This window comes from Motacilla alba, chromosome 5 (genome assembly GCF_015832195.1).
Source record: "Motacilla alba alba isolate MOTALB_02 chromosome 5, Motacilla_alba_V1.0_pri, whole genome shotgun sequence".
Classification (NCBI taxonomy): Eukaryota; Metazoa; Chordata; class Aves; order Passeriformes; family Motacillidae; genus Motacilla; species Motacilla alba.
The window spans coordinates 22,858,785-22,879,152 of NC_052020.1; the positions used below are offsets into that span (position 1 = coordinate 22,858,785).

The window sequence follows — 20,368 nt, forward strand, 5'->3', positions numbered from 1 at the left end:
GTACATCAATATTTCTGCTCCAAGGAGTAACAAGAAAAGAAAGTTACTCATATATTATAATGAATTGAATATGCATTAGGTTCAAACTATAATTTCAATTAGACACATTAATATCAGGAAAAGATTTTTATTCAAAATAAACAGCAAAGCTTGGTGTTTGCAGACAAAGGACCTGGCACAGATGAAAAGACAAAAGCACCTTCTTCTGTCTGTTGAGTTATATATATATAATTTAACACAGATGGCAGTTGGGTAGGAAATTTTTTGAAGGAAAATTACTTTTTGAGTGATAAAACCACCTTGGAGTCATCTTCCATAGCACCTGTCTCAAGAGTGACAGAGGAGGTGGTTTCCAAATGTAGAAGTTGTCTTCAAAATATATGCTGTTCATTTTTTTTTTTTAAATGAGTTGAGGACACTGCTGCTCTCTGATCACTGATTCTTTTCAGAAACATAAATAAAGTAAATGGCTTGGACTTTGTTATGAAGATTTGGGCTTCAGTCAAAGTTGGCTTTAACAGGGAATGAAAATAGGAGGCTGCTATTTTCCAACACTGTTTGAAATAAAAAATAGTGAAGAAATCATCACTCAAGAAATGAGGCTTTATGGCTGCGTTCTGTTGAGTGGGCAGGGTAGTGTAGATGGGTGATTTATTGCAGACACTTCTGTTATGTCACAATTCACTCAAAATAATGTGACTTCTCACACATGCAGACTGGTAGCTTAGTTCAACAGACACAGTTAAGTGCTAAGCTGAGAACCATGGAAGTGAAAAAGGCTATCTCAAAGAGCTGGGGTGTTTATATATTATTTTTGGCTGTGCACAGATTTCGAGAAAGGGGGATTTTACTGACATTTAAGACAGTTGAAGGAACTACCTAAGCACAGCCAGGTTTATATAAGCCCTGTGAAGAAACCCAACACAGTGTTTGCAGCAGGCTGTGTATGTGCTTGAGGATGCTGGTTGACAAACATTTCTTCTATTGCCTTAGGCTGTCCTTGCCCATGTCCAATTTCTGGCAGATGCCAGGGCAATCATTTGTGGAAATGCACAATGAACAGGACCAGGAACCTTATCCAGGTGATGAATTGCATTTTCTTTTCTTCTTTGAATATTTCTCAGATATATCCATTTCCTAATGTGGATTTACCACATGGCAATCTATGTACTCATTCAGAAACATTTAATAACACAACTGAGGGGCAAGAAAAAGATGCAGAAGGTTAGAGGTTACTGCTCAGACCACTGCTGTTTACATTCGTTCAGTTATATTCACAGAGGTTCAGAATTTCCAAGCATGTTATTATTGGTAAAAATAGCTTGGCAGCGTGTTTGTTCTATAACTTCAACTAATAAGGAGAGTTCTTAAATCCCAAGGATGCCTGAAGGAGAGCTGATAGTAATAAAAATGTGTCAATTTACAGAATTTTTAAAATGTGAAAACTCAGACACACATAGAAATGAGAAATATGTTGGATTTCTGAGAAAATGCACATTTTCAAATTGAAACATTGAAGAACTTAGTTACTGAAAAGACTGATCAACCCTGTAAAGATTTTTCTCAGCTTCTTTGACACATGTTCTTATTAGTCTCTTAGAGTGAGGATGAGGGTTTAATATTCAGATTTTTAGGAACACAACTCAGAGATGAAAAGTAATTTTAGCTGTTGTGGGTAAATGCCCACATAATTCAGAAATTAATTCAAGGCACATGCAGGAAAACCAGAGATAGACAGAGGTACACACTGTGGAAAAGATTTCAAAATGGTTTTATTATTAGCCTAAAATAGAGAATTATATTGTCTTCATTTGGATATGAAAGATAGTTTTATTTAAAAAAATCAGTGAGTTTTAATAGGCAAATTTTATTATCACTAAAAAATCTTTGAACTTAGCTGTCAGTGGATACTATTTTAGGTAAAGTATTTATGCATTAAGGAAATAATTGCTTCTCTGCTTATATAGCTACCATCTACAAATTTTGGGGTTTTATTTGGGATTCTGAATGGATCCAATTACAATGGTATTGTTAAGGTTTCCTGCTTGCATATGCTAACTGATCTTCATATTTAAAAGCTGATACTGGGTCAGTATTATTAAATATGGACATTAAGATCTTGGTTATGATATTTAACTTGTATCCTAGTGATATGTGAAAGGAATAAATTTTCCAGAATATTTGTAAGGTAAAAGGACAAAGACTGCATGAGGAAAGGGGAAAGCCTATACCTGTAAAGATGGTTTTCTTCTTTGGTATTTGGATAGGAACTAACTTCTTGTTAGGCAAACTGTTTTAAAGTGATTTTTGTTTGGGTTTCTTTTTGTCTGTTTCCTTGCTTGCTTGGTTCTCCCAACCGGGTGAGATAGATTTGATTGTGGTGTCAGGCGATCTTTTGTTGAGTTTGTACAAGACCTGCATATGTGTCTGCAGGTGTCCCAGTGGAATTCAGAGTTGTACATCTCTCTGACATATGTCAGCTTCCTCAAATGTAAAGGAAAATTCTTTCTTCCAGGAGAATTTTGACATTCTTTTTATGTTTGGTCATTGTGAAATGCTTGTCAGGACTTTAAGTTTCATGAAATTATACCACACCTTCCTTCCCACAGAGGTTACATGAACCATCAACATTCTGGAATTCCTATGTTGTGAGTTGTATCAAAATTCTCTTTATCATCAATAATTGTATTTTATTATTTTTCTTCTCAGGTTTTAGGAGACAAACAAGTGAAGTATTAATCTAAATTTTTGACACCTTATTGTGTTCCATACAGTGAATTCAAAATATATTTTTCTACATTCTTTTATTGTGAATTTTTTGTGTGCCTGGCTGCTTCTCTGGTGGAAAGATCATGACATTTGTGTCTGTCATGTGCATCAAAATTGCAGCATTCTGCCCTGTTATCACTGTGCAGTTGGGTTCATCTGTCCTTTTCCTATTCAGTAAGTTGAGTGTCTACCAGACTTTTTTTCCAGTCAATCACAAAGGTTTTCTGCATTTTCCTGGTGCTATTTTCTCTGTGGCCCCTGCCAGTGACTCCCAAAGTAGTCTTTCAAGAAGTATTAATCGGCTCTCACTGTACACAGAATTGCACTTCAATCACATGAACATAACTTATGCTGCATTTCTGCTGGCATGCACCACACGCACCCAGCATCTCTTTCAGCTGGCAAGAAAAGGAAAACACAGCACACCCAGCACTGACCACAACTGTTGTTCCCTCCTCAATCACACACATGGCACAGAACTGCTCCTCTAGAGATGTGATCATAGCTGCCCTCTGATCTACCTTTCTAGATGGAGTACTCCAAATTTCAACACAGAATTTCTCTACACTTGGTTTTCTGCCATTACAACACACTCCAGACACCTGATATGGTCAATGGCCCTCAAGGCTCAAGCTTTAAATTCTTCTAAGGGAAATAGTACACACATCTCTCTTAAGAAGGCTATTCAGAATCAAAGAAACCCAGACCATGAAAAGAAACAAACCAACATAAATCTCACCAAATCCCTTCATTTCCAAGAACAGTATTTGCAGGTGGGGTCTCAAAAATTAATTTTAGTTATTCACCCATGATAGTCATTAATTATGTCCTTTGCTGTTGACAGACTCTGCTGTAAGTCAAGTGATGACACCTGCTAAGACCTGATCATTCCATTTCCAGGTTTGTAATAAATAAGTAAACAGCAGCAGCCTAATGCAGGATTTTTGACACACGGACCACAGAAGTTTATTTCTTTTAGCCTTACACTGTCCCACTATAAGTTGGTTTACATATTAGTGAGTCTTTATATATTCTTGAGGTATTCTTTTTAATCCTTAGGCTTGTTTGCATCACTACTTACTTTGACATTTTTTATCTTTATGGTGATACAATAAAGATCAAGGCTTAAAAATATGGCACATATTTTTTAACAAGGGTACAAGCAACAACCATAAAGCAGGTAATAAGGAATATGCATACATCAAGACCAGAAGGTCTGTGCTCTGATACAGTCACATCAAAGATGGTCCATCCCTTTTCTCTCAATGGGAAGGCAGCAATAAAGATACCCAGAATGAGAAAACAAAGATGATGGGCAGCAGCCTTGTCTAAGAATTAGGGAGAATGAAAAATACAAAACTGAGGTAATAGTCATGCCATGACATCTTGACTCCAAGGGGCCATAAAATAGCATGTCAAAATTATGTTTTGTTAGGACTGATCAAGACAAACCTAAAAGGCATCCCAAGGACTCAGGAGCTTCTGTCCCCTGTCCTCTGTGTCACACACACCCATACACACAGAGCCATGAGCAGACCACACACACACATATCTTGGTGCTTGTGACTGTGAGTGAATGTGTGAAATTGTTGTGATGCACTAAATAGTTATTTAGATGCTGCACTGGATGTTGTGTTACATGAACGGTTCCCCTTTCCCTCAGGTGGTCTGTTCCCTTGGTAAGGTGGTCTGTCCCTTGTAGTCCCTCCCTTCGCCCCTCCTCACTGGTATCCCATTGGCTGCGGCCTTCCATCCCCGCCTGCCATTCCGCGGGTATAAATGTCCAATGGGGATTGGAATTTGCTCTCTTTTTTCACCCGGATGGTCTCCGATGCAGATGTCCCTTTCCAGCTAATAAAACAGGACATCAGAACCATGTGGAGAAAGAGCGCTTCTCATCCTATGCTTCGTCTATGTAGTATCCGTGCTGGCCTAAATCCCAAACTAGCCGGGGGGATTTTGCAGCCCGAAACCCACGGATCCTTCATGAAATAGGAGTGAATGAGTGCAAGTGACTGAAATCAGTTTCATTTAAAATAAATATAAGCATCCTCTTCCACAGTCTTGAACTTTATAACACTGATTCTTATATTTCCAAGGCTGCCATTTATTAATGAGTTATGCCATGAGAATTTTCAGAATACTAACACAGAAAAAGCATTTCAATGCACCCATGGGGCTGTCCTTGTGGGGAGGACTATCAGCTGCAGTGAAGGCAACAGTATGAGGTGGGACTAGAAGGTCTTTTTCTGCTCTCTGTTTTTGGGAAATGTATTCTTTTCCCCGCACAAAACCTCCACCTTTTCCTGCTTCTTTCCTGTGAACCCACAGATAAGGCATCTCTTCTCTGTTTTAGCACTTTTCCAAGGAGATGTATTAAATCTACTAGCTGCTACTGGATGGAAGCACAGCTGTCTTCTCAGCCCACTGCCTCTCCTCAGCTGGGGCACAGGATGAAAAACTGTCTAGCAGAGGCAGAACAGAGCACAGCTCATCTAGACTATACCGGATAATGCAAAATATACATCTATTTTACAATACTGCAGTATCTTAGTACTCAATCACTTTGACCCCAGTGGCAACATAGATACTTAGAAGGATCGTTTATCACACTGTTGATAATTACTCATCATTGCTATCATTGCTAGATGATTAAAAGGAATACATTTGTCTAGTTTATGTCCAAGATGAGCATTCTCATATCCTGGGAGTCAGTGGTCCATTCATTCCTCCAGAAGCAGTGAATTGAGTGTTGAGTAATCTGTCCTTTGAAATGTGTAAAGAAGCTGTTAAGAGAGCACAAAATATGTTTAGCCAGCAGTACCAGCTGGATGTGAGCCCATCCAGGATATACTTTGCTCAGCTGACAGCTGTTACCAGACCCACATGAGGGTTAGTCTCTAACTCTCTCATGTCTCATTCTGCCTGTCATCAACGCCTTTGTTGTGCTCCATAGGAGGGAAAGAAAAAGATATAATATGGGGACAATGCAGCGCCTGGTGGGTGCAGAGCTAGGGAGGATTTGCAGGGTGGCAGGTATTTAATATGATATGCACACCACGTTAGACAAGCGGTAGGAAGTTCTTGTTATGCCATAAATTGCATCCTTGCCCCAAAGAGTGAATTACTTTCTGGTCATTCCATCTGTCAGTCTTCTTCCTCTCAGAAGAAAGCTTTTTGTTTTCTTTTTTTTTTTTTTTTTTTCCCCATTCTCTGTCTATTGTAAGAATCAGCCTTGTGACTGGTACATGTCTTACGTGAAAACTGATTCAAACGTGTCTGTTGCTGCAACAGGAGAAAGTCCTCGTGTCTGCCACAAGAGGGTCAGTGGAGATGGAGATTGGATAGCAGAGCATGCCAGCGAAGGGCAACAATGGCTGGACAATCCACAAGGGGAAACATTACTAAGTGCTCCATCTGTACTCTGAGTGTATACTGTACACTGGCATTTAAATTCCTCCCATAGCAAGTGGGTGTTGAAGGGTAAAAAACCTTTAGTGTTGGAGAGCCAGAACATTTTTTAAACATCCACATCTTTAAATCTTCTTTTTAGAAGTCAACATTGGATTTTACAGGGTTAATAATAAACATGCTTTACAAAATCCCAAATTTGCTCTTCAACTCAGATCAGGAATGTGAGAAGCCTACTGTTTTGCTGCCAGCAAAAATCAATGCCAGCCTTCAAAGGAACAAGTAGTAGCCTTTTTGTTGTTAGGTGATGATCTAAGGCAAGCCAAGCTTTCTAGACAGAGATACAAGCTTTTGATAAACCAAATAACACAGTCAGTCTACAGACATGCTTTGGGACTCACAGAGATCTCCAGAGCGGAAGGTCAGACATGAACATGATCTTGGGTAGCCAAAAGCCTGTCGCTTCCCCCAGTCACATCCTTTGGTCTAGCTAAGGCTACTTCCTCTCCCTCATCGGCCTGACCGAGCACGGCCGGGGTGGGAGCCCCGTCCCGGGTGGCTCAGCCCGGGACTGGAGGGCGCTGCGCCGCGGCGCCACGGCGGTCCGGCCGGTGCCGCACCGCTGCCCTGTGCCCCGGGCGGGGAGCGGCGCGGGGAGCTCGCCCGCCTCGCTCAGCCGCCGCTGTGCTGAATGACGGGCATCATCCCGCGGCGCCCGTCCCCCAGCGCCCTCTCCTCCCGGGAAGGCAGCGGGGAGCCCGGCCCGGCTGTGTCACGGCGCCGCATCGCTCGGTCACCCCTGTCCGTGTGGCGCTCACACGCCTCCCGGCCCGCAGCGCCCGCGGGCGCCGGCGCCTCCCGGAGGCCGCCCGGGCTGCGGCGGTGACAGGGGCTCCGAGCCCCTCGCCCTGCCGCCCCCTCCCCTTCCCCGCTCCCGCCCGCCCCCGGGCCCTCCTCCCGTCACTGATTCGGCGCCGGAGCCCCGGGTGCTCGAGCCCCCCTCCCAGCCCCGGCCCCCGCCGCCGCCGCGGCTCCCGAGCTGTCAGTGCGCAGGCAGCGCCGCGGCCCCGCTCCGCACCGCGCCCCGCACCGCGCTCAGACCCCGCCGCCGCGGAGCCGCCGCCGCGGGGCGCAGCAGGTACCGTGCCGGGGGAGCCGCCGCCGCTGGGGCCGGGCTGCACCTGCAGGGCCGGGCATTGAGATGGGATCCCCCGCTTGGACGGGGGCGATGGGAGCGGGGCCGAGGGCGGGCCTGGCCCCGGCGGCTCCTGAGGGGTGCCGCCGGTGCGCAGCGGAGGGACCGTCGGGGCTCTGGCGGCGGCCGCCGCCGTCCTGGAGAAGGGGGGCTGCGCTCGGGGCACCCTGCGGTGTCCCAGCCCCTGGCCCTCGGGGCGGCGGGCAGGGCGCGGGCGGGCGGCCGCCCGGGCGGGCTGCACTCCCTCCGTTCCCACCGAGCGGCTGGACAATAGCGGGAAATGCCCGAGAGACCCTCCCTCACACCCGTCATCCCCAATATTAAATGGCTGTGGAGTTTATGTGGGAAAGGGTATAAAATTTTGACCCCACTTGTCATGGAGACGAGGTAGGAAAACCTCCTAGGGACTCGCCATCGGGAAGAGCATCCCGGCAAATTCCCACAGGGACAGTTTCTCAGGTGAGAAATAGCATTAATCTTGCATGGATCTCTGGTTTCTTGGTGGAACAAAGTCCCGAGGGTTTTTCCAAGAGTAGCATATACAACTGAGTCTGTAATGTACGATTTTCTGTTAGATAATACAATTTAATCCTCTGTGTACTTGGCCATCCCACTGTCGTCTCCTCAACCCACTCTGTAAAATCTCCCAGAGAAGTAGGTCAGTATTTCCAGATGATGTTTCTATTAGACACTGGTGAGCTTCTGCGCTGCTGGCTGACTAGAAGGCAGCATTGTGACCCTTCCGTTTATGCACATTCCGAATGAGCCGAGTTTCAATTATTCATTCTGATGCTATTGCAACCTTCTGCAGTTTCTCTTCTCCAGGGACATGATGTGTAAAAGGAGTTTGAAACACACCAGTGAGGCTGCAATCCTATCTTGGCGTATGGCAGCTGTTTCCTTGTCTAGCCATTTTTAAGGGTTAATTTGTAGCACTAGGCGGTATGTCAAGAAAGAATGAGGATCCCCAATAGAGCAGCATTACCCCGTGCATTCCTTCTGTTTCCCTCTAAAAATCTATCATTCAAAGTGCTGAGTGGCTCATGGACTAGGATCTACACATGAGTTTTGTATATTTCGTCTGAAAGAAGCAATGCCTTCAGAGGGCATTTGGTTGCCATTAATGGAGAGCCTATGGCTTCGATATAGAGTTGATTTAAATCTGACAATTTGTTGGTGTTATAGACATTCGCTGTTTTGTAGGTGAAGAAACAGATGCAGAAATAAAATGCATTGGAACCTGAGATTTGGCGCCAAAACTCCGAACCCTGGTTGTTGTTATTTATGTTTTAGTTGTGATGTTGTTGTTGTTATTTATATTTTACTTGTGTAATCGTCTATCCATTGTGCTGTGCTCTCCATTCATAAACTGTGAACTATTCATATTTTCCAAATACAGAAGGCTGGGTGGGCCCACAATGGCAGCAGCTATACTTGTGAAAAAACGGGATAACTATCCTGTGACCTGTAGTCATGTAGTGCATAATAGCTTTTATAGTCTCCATTTTAAAGAAGGTGTATTTCAGAAGAGCAGCAAGGCTGCATGTTCATCACCAGCTCTTGGAAGACTTACTCTTGTATAAAATAACCTATAACCTTTTGTGTAAAGTAACCTAGATGAACACAGGCACACAGAGAAAAATTATATGTCAAAGGTGTAAAGAGACAAGATAGTTTGAACCTTCTGTGCAGAGCACCCTGTAATACAAAGACCAAAAGAAAAAGAGGCCAGTGCCAGCAGAAAATGGACAGGCAGTGAGCATCTGAGTGATCACTGTCATTGTGCCAGAATTTCACCCATTCTTATGGTTAGTTATAGGCAGAAAGCATTGAAATGAATTTATATTGGTAGTGACAGTAGATTTCTAAGGAGGTGAGTACCTTTGAGAATATAATATTTTCAGCTGAGAAATGTCTCCCTCCAAGAGATATTCATGTCTGCATTGACTTTTAGGCAAAAGAATAGAGAAAAAAATAGGGTTTAAAATTGCTATAGTCTTACAGATGCTGAAGTCTAGGGCTTTGTTATCAGCATCTGAGGTCAGATGTTAGGATTTGGTGGGTTTTACTCCTGAACTCTTCCCTGCAGCTACCTTTTTAAATCACCAAAGTATGAAGCATGCATTTTACTCCAAGGTACCTAGTTAAGGAAAATAAGGTTTCACTGAATTACAGTTTATTGACTAATCTGTCGGGGAGAGGTTCTTTGTACTGTCTTGGAAGACACATTAAGGCTTGGCAATTTGATAGTTCATCTTAAAATACTAGAAATACTGGCTCTGATTTTCACCCAGTAGAAATTAAAAGCCTCTTACTTCTTGTTTGGCACTCAGAAATTTAGTATAGATTCCATTGGCCATTCAGTCCAAGCAGAAGTAAAGTCAGGACTTCATTTTTCCTTTCAGCTTTTCTGTACCTTTTGCTTTGACCCTCTCCTAGATAAGGAAATTTGTGTGGTGTTCAAATGAGATAAGTCAGTACTACACGAGTGCTGTGCTGCTGGTGGTCTGTGAATACCAAGTCTACCCCTGGGTTCTTGTCCCTGTAAAGCTTCTCTCTAGTTGCATGTTTCCTCCAGACAGGTTAGAGAACAAAGGAGGAATTCCTGCTGCATCTAATCAAAGGTCTGAGGTTTCCAGCAGAGGTAACACTGCCAGAATCAGATGATCACAGAGCAAGCAGTAAGTTACTACTCCAGAGGCTAATAATTGATTACTAGGACCCCACTGGGAAACAGGGAAAATTTATAAAGCCCTATTTCTCCCTCTTTACCCTCCAGCTGGTTAATTTGCACCATGCATGTTTTCTGCTGTGCCAGGGCCTCAGCCACAGTGCCAGGAAAACTGTCCATAGTGGGTTAAGGAATTTGGAGGCACTGTAGTAATGACTACTGGAATAAGAGTCAGGGCTAGACGAGAGAGTTAAGCCTCTATTGTCAGGAGGAATACCAGATCATCTTTATTCCATTGTACACAAAGGCTCACTGTCTGCGATGTGCCTGCTTGTGACTGTCATGGCTGGCGTTTAAGCTCCGAGGAAAAGATCCCGCAGCCATTGGTCAAGAGCAGATGCAAAGGAAATGTTCACTCCATGGAAATCAACCAGCTGCCTTGGTGCTGCCCTTGAAGTCTATGCTGCTGTTGTAACTACAGTGAATGTAATAAACTAGTGCATTTCTGTCATACCCCTAAATCTATGAAGAGAAATGGACACATCTTTCCCCATTATTTTGTCAGTATCCTAGCAGATTCTAACAGAATTGGCTTCTGTTCAGTTTACATATTAAAGGCTGTTTGTAGAACAAGAGTGAGAGATTTCATTTGGGCTTTGGGTATTTTTAATGTAAAAGTTGAGATTCTTGACTATGGTTAGCACATTAATGCAAATATTTGTTTTGGTGAGGCATGGAACATAGCAGGTAAAGGAGGCTATAGACTGGGTAAACATGATTGTCTGAACAGGCAGATCTTCTTTAAATATCAGAAGATTCAGAGCTCATAATATGTATGCTTTTAGTATGTGCCAGTCCTTCAGAGAGGCTACAAGCTGCTTAACACTGACACAGTAGCTGCATTGGGATGATCTGGATCTGCTTTTATTCAGTGTTTGCTTAGAGGACCTGGATGGTAATATAAGGAGTGGGTATCACATTTTCCATGGACATAAAACTGTGACACTTGAAATATGCAGGAGGAAAATACTAGAATTCAAATTTTTTTCCAATAAGTTGGAAGACCTTCTAGGAAAAGACCTGAATTAAATTCAGTAGTGATAAATACAAGGTACTACAATAAGGCAGAAATTACCAACTAAATAAGCACAAGGCAGAAGTAAATTACTAGGTTGCAACTCCATAGAAAAGAATATGTTACGATAGATCACAAGCTGTATATGAGTCAATGTCATGCTGTTACAAATAAAGGCAAACATCTTGCTAGGATATGTAAAAGACATGGAAGTATGGAAGACATGAAGCAATCCTTTTGCTCTGAGGCCAAAGCCTCAGCTTGGGGGCTGTGCAAAGTTTTGGTTGTTGCACTTTGAGACAGGTGCAATTCAATCAGAGGGAGTCCAGAGGAGGGCAGTAGGACTCATCACAGGTCAGAAAAATGTGACCTGCAAGATGATTTCAAATAACTGTAATTTTTAGACCAGAAATTTGACAGGGGAATATAACAGTCTTCAGATAAAAATTAGAGGGCGGAATGATCTTTTCTTCAAGTTCATGGTGGATTGAGCAGAACGCAAGAAGCAGCAGAAAGTAAGATTCTTTTAAACTACAAGAATAATTTTCTAGGACCAAGGATAATAAAAACAGTTGTATATTTGATATAGGGAGGTTCTGGAGACATTTTAAGAACAGGTTAGACAATCATCTGTGAAGAATGAAATAAGGCTAGTGATCCTATAATGGGAAAGCACCTTGTACTGTTCAGTGTCTTAAGTTCTCCTCTAGACCATTCTTCTAGCATTTCTAGATCATTTCATGTGAATGAAATAAAAGAAGCCTGCTGGCCCTGTTCTGATGTTGGTCTGATATCCAGGCGTAGCACAGCACCAAGACCACAGATCAGCTCTTTCTGGAAAGAGCCTGAAAGAAGAGTAAGAGCTTTCTAGAAGAGAGTTAGAAGAGGTCTCTCTTTTTAGAAGAAAGGGGAAGGAATTGAACATTCTGATTTCCCAGGAGCAGATGCTTGATTGAGTTTATGAATGCTGAAAACAATGCTATGGAAGAAGAAAAATTAATCAAGATTAGCAGGTAGTAAAATTATCTGAACTGAAAATACAAACTCTTACAGTATTTTATTCTTTGAATGAAGGGCTGTAGTCCATAAATGGCTTTTAGAGGTAAAATGAAATAAAATCATGGAATTCAGAATAGGAATAAAATAAATCATAGTCCTATGATTTATATTTTTAAGCATTCGTCCAGGGAGAGAAAATCTAGGTCTTGTAGTACTCATGGTTTAACATATATTGTTTAATATAAATGGAACAGACAGTCCCCTGTGCATGGTGAAAAATCCTGGATCTCTGTGAGGAGACAGGTAGAAAGAAAAAAGAGAGCAATGATCAACACTTTGGGATGCTGAAGTGGTGGGCTGCACATAAGATCCTGAATAGAACACATTCTGAGTCAAACCAAATAATATTTTAATCCTCTAAAGGGAGAGGGATTTTTCTCTCTCCTCAGGCTTTAGACCTTTTCACTCAGACAAAAAGAAAAGCTCTTAGAGAAGTTAAAGATGTACTGGGAGCAGTGGAAGTGTTTTTATAGCAAGCAGGCAGTAGGGGATTTTTTCTGTGAAAACAGGTACTCTCTGGGACTGAAAGGCTGCAGAGCAACTGCTGGAAAGAATCTGTGTTGAATGAACAAGACGAAGAGAAAATGAAGAGTTAGGCTGCACTTTTCAGTAGCCTGTTTTCATGGAGCTGTTGCTCAGTGAACATATTAGCATAATAATGTCTTGTAATTTAAACACTCTTACACTGGAATTATCCATAAATTGATGGAAATCCTGATTTTTTATTTACTCTGGGACACATGAGCACAAACCGTGACACTATATAAGCTGTGATGGATTTTTCCCCCTCCCCCCATCTTCCATTACTACTGGAACACCTTGGGAAAAATAATTATATGCTTAGAAAGCCAGTCACTTGATGCCCCAGATATTTCAAACTGAATTCACATCCCTTCCACCCAAGGACTGAGCAGTACTTGACATCAGCTTATATTGCTTTGCTTGAGTTTATTTCTTCATTTCTCTTCCTGTCCTTACTTTTACTGTCTTTACTTCTCAGATGAGTGTATAATACAGTCTTTATTTGAGAGACAGAAAGGATATCCAAAAGAAGGCTTACTGTGATCCAGTGCTAAAGGAAATCTAGCTTTGGAACAAGGTGGTTCTGGAAGGAGAAAAAGCAAATATAGCTAATGTAAAAATAAAAAAAAATTCCTATTTTTACTATTAGGAGGAGACAACAAGGTGAAGGGGTTATTCTCCAGGAAACTTGTGAGGAAATCTGAGGCAGGCTGTGCAGAAAAATACTGAACATGCTGGAGGGGGTTCTGCAGATGGTAAATGTTTCTCCTGGTGGAAAATGTTGATAATTATCTTGAAAAGGAGAAAAAGGAGAGGTGTTAGACAGAAGTAGCTACAAGGAAGGTAGGGGACTGAAAGAATTTGAATAGAGGAAGCACTGTCTTGAAATATGAACTGAATATGAATGTTTGGGTTTAGGGTGCATGGCTGGAATTTCTCAGTGTGGCTGTAAGGAAATTGTGTAGGCTGTTGCAAAAGGCCCTTCTCTCAGTATGAGCTGCGTATTTAATGCAAAGTAATGATATCCAAGCCTGCTTTAAATGAAGCATCTGCATAGCCAGGTTCAGAGCAGCTATATCCTTCATGTTCTTTATATTATGTCCAACTAGAGTCTAAAAGTCAGGTAAAACCTGCCAATGCATTGCTGCAGTTGTTATTTCAGTATTTTAACAAAATTCTTTTCCTATGAGCAAAATCAGAGGCATCAGCTTCAAGCTGTCAAAGGCAATTTTGCCTGGGAGGAACCTGGCTGGTCACAGAGATGAGCCTGGAATCTGTGAGCACTTGACAGGCACTGAGAGCTTCCTCCCTGTGAATGAGGAGCTGATGAGTGAACAGCAGTGTCCAGCAGTGCTTTTTGATGGCAATGCCAAAGCCTTTTACCAGCAGCTCCCCAGTGCAGACAGAGTTTTACTGAAATAGTCACACAAGCATTTCTGCTGCCATGATGAGGGGACTGATGTTTTTTAAATACTGGAAGCAGTATAAAGCTAGAAAGCAGATACTGAAAAAACCTTGTAAAGCTATGTGTGTATTGAGGGCATAGTTCAGGAATGCTTCTCTCTGTCCCTCCATCCAGGGCCGTAGATTCTGTCATGTAGGCAGCAGCACCTCTGTGTCAGATTGTCACAGAAAAATCCAGGTTCAAAAACTTGTGAAGTGAAAACTTGACTTATGCAGGGTGTTGGGGAGGAACTTCACAGTTCCCTGTTGAAAAAGATGACAAGCTGATTAAATCAATGGACCAAAATATACTAAATGTTTTAAAAGTGGAATCAGAAACTGTGGTTTTCCTGAAGATATCAAATATCAATTCACAGCCTTGGGTTGTCTCATTTGCAACAGCTATAGCCTTCTGAGAAATAATTGCTAGTAAAATGGCTAAAAAAATTGAAAGAGCTCAGGTTCCAGCAGTCTGTAGATCTTCCTCAGAGATGTCTGGTCACAAGGGATTTGGCAGGTAAGACTGAAAATGGGGAACTACACATTGCTGGTTGTGAAGTGTCAGTATTAATAAGCATGGCAATTACTAACCCTGCTGATTTACTTTGCTGCTTTTTATTGTCACTATAGGTCACTATATGTATTGAAGAATTTCAGTTTTCATCAAGAACTTCTGCTCCATACCAGGGGAAATCGCTATCTCAAGGGGTCTCAATTGTCTGGTGACAAAAATAGGGGTAGTCCCAGGCAGTGATTATTCTTTCAATGATTGGTTCTTGATCTGTCTACCAGTTTACTGGGTACAAAGCAACAGGATTATAATGGATAATAGGAAGAAATTCTTTCTTGTGAGAGTGATGAAGCAGTGAAACAGTTTGCCCAGAGAGGTTGTGAATGTCAGTCCTTGGAAGTGCTCAAGGCCAGGTTGAATGGGACTCTGAGCAACGTGGTCTAGTGGAAGGTGTCCCTGCTTATGGAACAGGGTTGGAACTAGGTGATCTTTTAAGTTCTCTTGCAATCCAAATCATTCTATGATTCTATGATCCAGTTGGACAGCTGGAGAACGGGACCAGAAAAAATATTAGCATGTGTGGACTTTGACTGACACCCTTTTTTCCCCACACAAGAGTTTTCATTCAGACCCCTGTCCTGACCTAGCAGGACGAGGGGCAGAAATGAAAGTGCCAGAGCAGAGATGAAAGATAAATGGATCTTAATGCCTTTTATCACCCTCTTCACTAAACTAGAGCTCAGTGAATTTCCAAATTGAGATGTTGCCACATGTTGACAGTGTAGAGCAGCACTGCAGTGCAATTCAGTGTTCTCTGAGTTTCTCTACAGTAATGAAACAGCAGGGCATGAAAAGAAATGAATGTAGGTTTTTGGCTGAGTGTGATGGCTGATGTTAAAAGACAGCATGTTTTCCTGACTTACCTGTCAAGACATGCTAAAAAACTCGCAAAGAAAGCAGCATTCCTGTAGGAAAATGCCCCAGTACATTGAGAGTTTTTTCAGATAGATTTGCAAAGCCTACTGTCAGAAAACAGTAGTCAGTTTAAAACGTAGCATTAGAAGTTGATTTATCAAGCAACATAAAACTAATCTCATTCTTTCTGACAGTTTTCTGTTAACTGCAGGTTGTCAGGATGGAGACCAGATTTACCCACTTTGTGAAAATTTTTGGACTGCTAAATCAGCTCATAGCAGACAGTGAGTTCAGACATAACGATGAAACAAAAATGAAAATGGTTTTTGTTGTTATGGCATGTAATCCCAGCTGGCACTCAGCTATCCATTAATTCCCATAGGGGACCACTGCTGGACTCCACACGTTTATCCTAACTTGAGGTTTGATGATTAACCAGCAAGAACCAGCATATTCCCTCTAGCTTTTACTCAGGTGGGTGATGTGGCAGGTCTTAGAGAAATGACTGGAGGACAGCATTCCAGTGAGTGGGGGAAGTGTTTGAAAACAATTTCTGCAGGTGCAGAGTTCCAGGGAAAAAAAGATGATTATTTGCCCACTCAAGTGAGAAAGAGAGAGAAGGTGTGGCTATGCAGCTATAAAAGAAAACAGAAAAGAAAAATCTAAATCTTGTTTTTGTTTGATTAGGATCTTACATTGCAATTAAATTAAAATCATATATTGGCTGATACAAAGTGCAGGAGCACAAACTCACAGAAGGAAAATTGAGGACATAAAGTCATTATAGAGAGGACAATGAACAAGCCTTGAGAGCACACCACATGTTCCAGTATCTCTTGTAATATCATTGCAATTTCCAGGACAACAGTCTTCAACAGGAAGGTGTAACACAAAAGTTGCAATTCCTGTATTGTCAAATTGCTTCCCCATTTGCTGCATCTTTGTGGGGCTCAGGTCCCACAGGTTCCTGTTAGCTCCTGGGCAAATAAACCTACTATTAACAATTGTTTTCATTCTTAGTGAGGAAATGGGAGAAGAACATGAAGGAATCACTTCAAGATTTTGCCCAACTGATGGTGCCATAGTGTGCTGCTGGATGACTGCGAATGTGAATGAAAGTGGAAGGCAGCAGGGAACAGGAATGAAAGCCTGTACAGCCTGTGTTTAACTGGAATATTTACTCTCCTCTTGATGTCATTTACTTTATTGTCTCTAGGTATTTATTGCAACTAAGGATTTAAAGAAAATTGATAAATACAGTATTAACTCTGAGATTAGCCCGGAACCTCCTTTTCTGGTGAGCATGACTGGAGGATGAAAATATTAATTCAGCTGCGCTGAAGCCAACTGTTGCTTAGGTCTGTAGAGGAAAGTGTGGTTCAAAAAAAGTCAAATATCTGCCTATACTGTAGGTGTATTTACCTCTACTAAACACCCTGATGTTCACTGATGTTCTCTGAACTGTTGCTGGACTTTCATTTGTTAGCAGAGGGAGTGAAGATTTTCCTGGGTGCTAAACCCTTCTTCACTGGAAGGAAGTAGAGTAGAAAAACTGCTAGAAAAAGCTATGATGTGTAACAATAAAACAGAAAGAATAAAGGGGTTAGAATTCAAGTTGATTCCAGAGCACTGATTCCAGTGTCATTCTTCCTACCTAGTGTTTCCACTTTGTCACTCAGAGCTCAGTTTACCCAATTGAGTTTAAAGCAGAGATTTATTTTTTTTAATATCCCTAAGGATTTGAACTATCCTGCCACTTCAGGAAACCCTTAACAAGCTTGTGATCAGTGGGGATGTCCAAACAGTTTTTCTTTCTGTATGAACCCTTTAAAGTCCCCATGCTTCTTATGTTATTGGGGAAAATTATTTGTACATAATAATGTACAAACATTATTTTTCCTATACAAACTCTTACTAAAAGAGAAAAATTACAGCAGTAGGCTGGGATGCTGAATCCATCTACATTTTACTTAGATTCCCAGTTTTTGTCTCCAGCCTAGAAAAGTATTTGGTAAACACTTCTAAATTTTTTTCCTCATTGCCTCTTAAGAGTCTCTCATTTGTATAGTCATTGCCTCCCTCTTCACCTTCTCCTTTAGCACTGCTGTGGTACTAAATGGGTCTTGCTTGTTCATTCCAGTTCTGTCAGATGATGAAATAAAACCATTTTATTTCATAGAGTCATGTAATGGTTTGGGTGGGAAGGGACCTTAGAGATCATTTCCAAACACACCCCCCACCCCATCAGGGGCAGGGACACATTCCACTAGACCAAGTAGCTCCAAGCCCCATCCAGCCTGGCCTTGAACACTTCCAGGGATGAGACATCCACAACTCTCTGGGCAACCTGTTCCAGTGCTTAACAACCCTCACAGGAAAGGTATTTTTCTAAATATCTAGTCTAAACCTACCTTCTTTCAATTTAAAGCCATTCCCCCTTGTCCTATCACTACATGCCCATGTGACAAGTCTGTCTTCTGCTTTCTTGTAGCCCTTTAGGTACTGAAAGGCTGCAGTAAGGTCACCCTGAGGCCTTCTCTTCTCTAAACTGAACAAATCCAACTCTCTCAAGCCAATCTTCATAGAAGAGGTGCTCCAGCTCTCTGGTTATCTTTGTAGCCCTCCTCTGGACTCATGCAAACATCTTTAATATCCACATCATATTCATTTTAAGTATCATAAACCAGGTGAGAAGTTTAAAATAAAAACCCTGTAAATAATTCATGTTCATTTTTAGAGACTAATTTCACATTGGAATAGCCTGAATTGCTTGTACTCAGCATTCTTTCTCATAAACTGTCTGTCATCCCAGTAGGTCTGTTGCTGGTACAGTTTCTGGCAGTGTCCTTTTGCTTCTTATGGTTTTACCTTCACATGCAAAAACACCCAGGACTTTTGTGGGAAAGTCCTCCTGCTACATGGCTTCTAGCCCAGCTGCCTGGAACAGGGAAGTTGTCCTCTGCTCCATCCTCTGAGTTCTCTGAGTCCTCTCTCTCTAGAACTTGATTGCAATGTGCAGTCTGCCTTTGGGGCCTTTCTCTCTCACTCTCTTAACTGAGATCTTAATGGTATTCACTGCCAAAGTGTCAGATACTTTCTTTTGCCTATCAAAATACCTCCTGGTATTCCAGGCCAGACTCTTTGTTAATCCTTTATGCCAGTGTAATCTGCCTCCTGGTGCAGCACTTGAAAATAATTTTTGCCTCTCCACAGATTTTTAAGTACACAGAAGCTGGTTTATTATGTTAAAGGACTCTCCCTTGACTCAGGGAAACATTCAAAATTAAGCACTTTCTATATTAATGCCATACATGTCTGTCATTCAAGGTGTGACATATAGTTTCAAAAAGGCATCCTGAATGCTTCAGACAGTTTTACCTCCCAGGATTGTGCCAGAGTTAAAAAAAAAAAAAACAAAACAAAACAAAAAACCACATTCAACAAAAGCTGAGAAAGGCCAGAGCCATAAGTGAATCATTGATTTTGTTACTCGTGTACTCTTACACAGATTTTGCTTTTGAGGATGTGCTACAATTAATTTCTCTTTGATGTTGGAAGAACTGATGCATTTGCATCATTATCTGATGCTCTTAATCTGTGTTGGATGAGCGGAACAGACAGTATGTGGTATCTTGGGAAAAGAAATCTCACTAGCTATAGTCCAAGAAAGATGTTCATTACACAGGCTTTCACTGATTCAAATAATTGAAACATTTGCAGCTGTCCTTAAATATTAGGGTGAGAGCTAGGGAGAACAGGGCTTTGCTCTTGCAGCTTATACGATTTAAAAAACCTTTTAGTAACAGCTGATCCAATTGTACTGCTTCAATTTTGTTTCATATCTCATTCTTCAGCGATATTCCTGGCAAAACTCCCACTGAAATTAAAGGACTCTTGCATAAGGTATGACTAGGGAATCTGGATAATTAATATTTTGGAATAAAAAGAAAACCCTTGTGGGTTTCACAAGTAGGTCTGTCCTGCAAGTGTAGAAATGGGGTGACCTTTCTATTGTTGAATGTCCTTTTGTAAATCCATGTGTCTCAATAGGAAAGTAAAACTAATTGTCTTTTCACTGGTGGATTGATTCTGTTCCAGGACAGAAAAATCACCTCCAGCAAACTCAAATCTATTAAAATTTCCTGGGTCATGCAAGTGGTGAATTCTGACTTTCTTTTCAAGAAAGTTTGGAAGCTCTTGTTCTACTATGTGAGTCAGTACCACTTCAGCTCCTTCTTTTCAGGTCACTAATTTAATGCCAGTGTCTTTGAGGATTGTTTAGCTGCATCATGTGTTTTGTGCCTCCTATTCCAAAATTAGTTTCTTGACTTCTTCTCTGTGGGCTGCTCTCCCTGCTGGTGCTGCCTAAAGTAAAAGCAGTAGCCTATCTAGTTTATCCCTTGGGTCTGCTTAGCTTCATTCCATGCTTCTGTGGTGTTGGGACAATAAGGAATGGCAGGACAGGGGACAAAGGGCCCTGATTTGTGTGTAAATGTTATGAGAATAACACAGCTGCCACATGCTAAAGACCCATTTTCCATCTCTAGCCTGGGTCTTTCACCTCACTCTTCAGTTCTAAAACTTCGAACATAGCCTGAACTCAGGGCTGATGCCACCATGTCCATGGACAGTTTCACATCCCTGGTACTATCTCTTCCCTGCCAGAAGAAAACTATACCAGTAAAAGATACTTGGGCACCATAAACAATTTTTGGGAGAGGAACAGGGCATTTTGGCAGCTTTATCTTTCAGAATTACTATGACAATACTCAAGTCCAAAAGCTGTCACGAGTTGCC

The 20,368-nt window shown here is 41.7% G+C and overlaps 1 protein-coding gene across 4 annotated transcripts in view; it reads left to right on the plus strand.

Moving 5' to 3' along the window:
* The window catches only part of C1QTNF4 (C1q and TNF related 4), a 63,708-nt gene that overhangs the window by 36,854 nt on the left and 6,486 nt on the right, over nucleotides 1-20,368 (plus strand). The window contains exon 1 of one of the 4 annotated variants that reach the window (XM_038139030.1): nucleotides 7,133-7,318. The exons of 1 other annotated variant lie outside the window; for it this stretch is intronic. The gene's annotated coding sequence lies outside the window, so the exon portion shown is untranslated. Of the gene's footprint in view, nucleotides 1-7,132; nucleotides 7,319-7,386; nucleotides 7,835-18,075; nucleotides 18,259-20,368 lie in introns of those variants that run through there. 2 more of the 4 variants (XM_038139032.1, XM_038139031.1) reach the window with 2 other exon arrangements.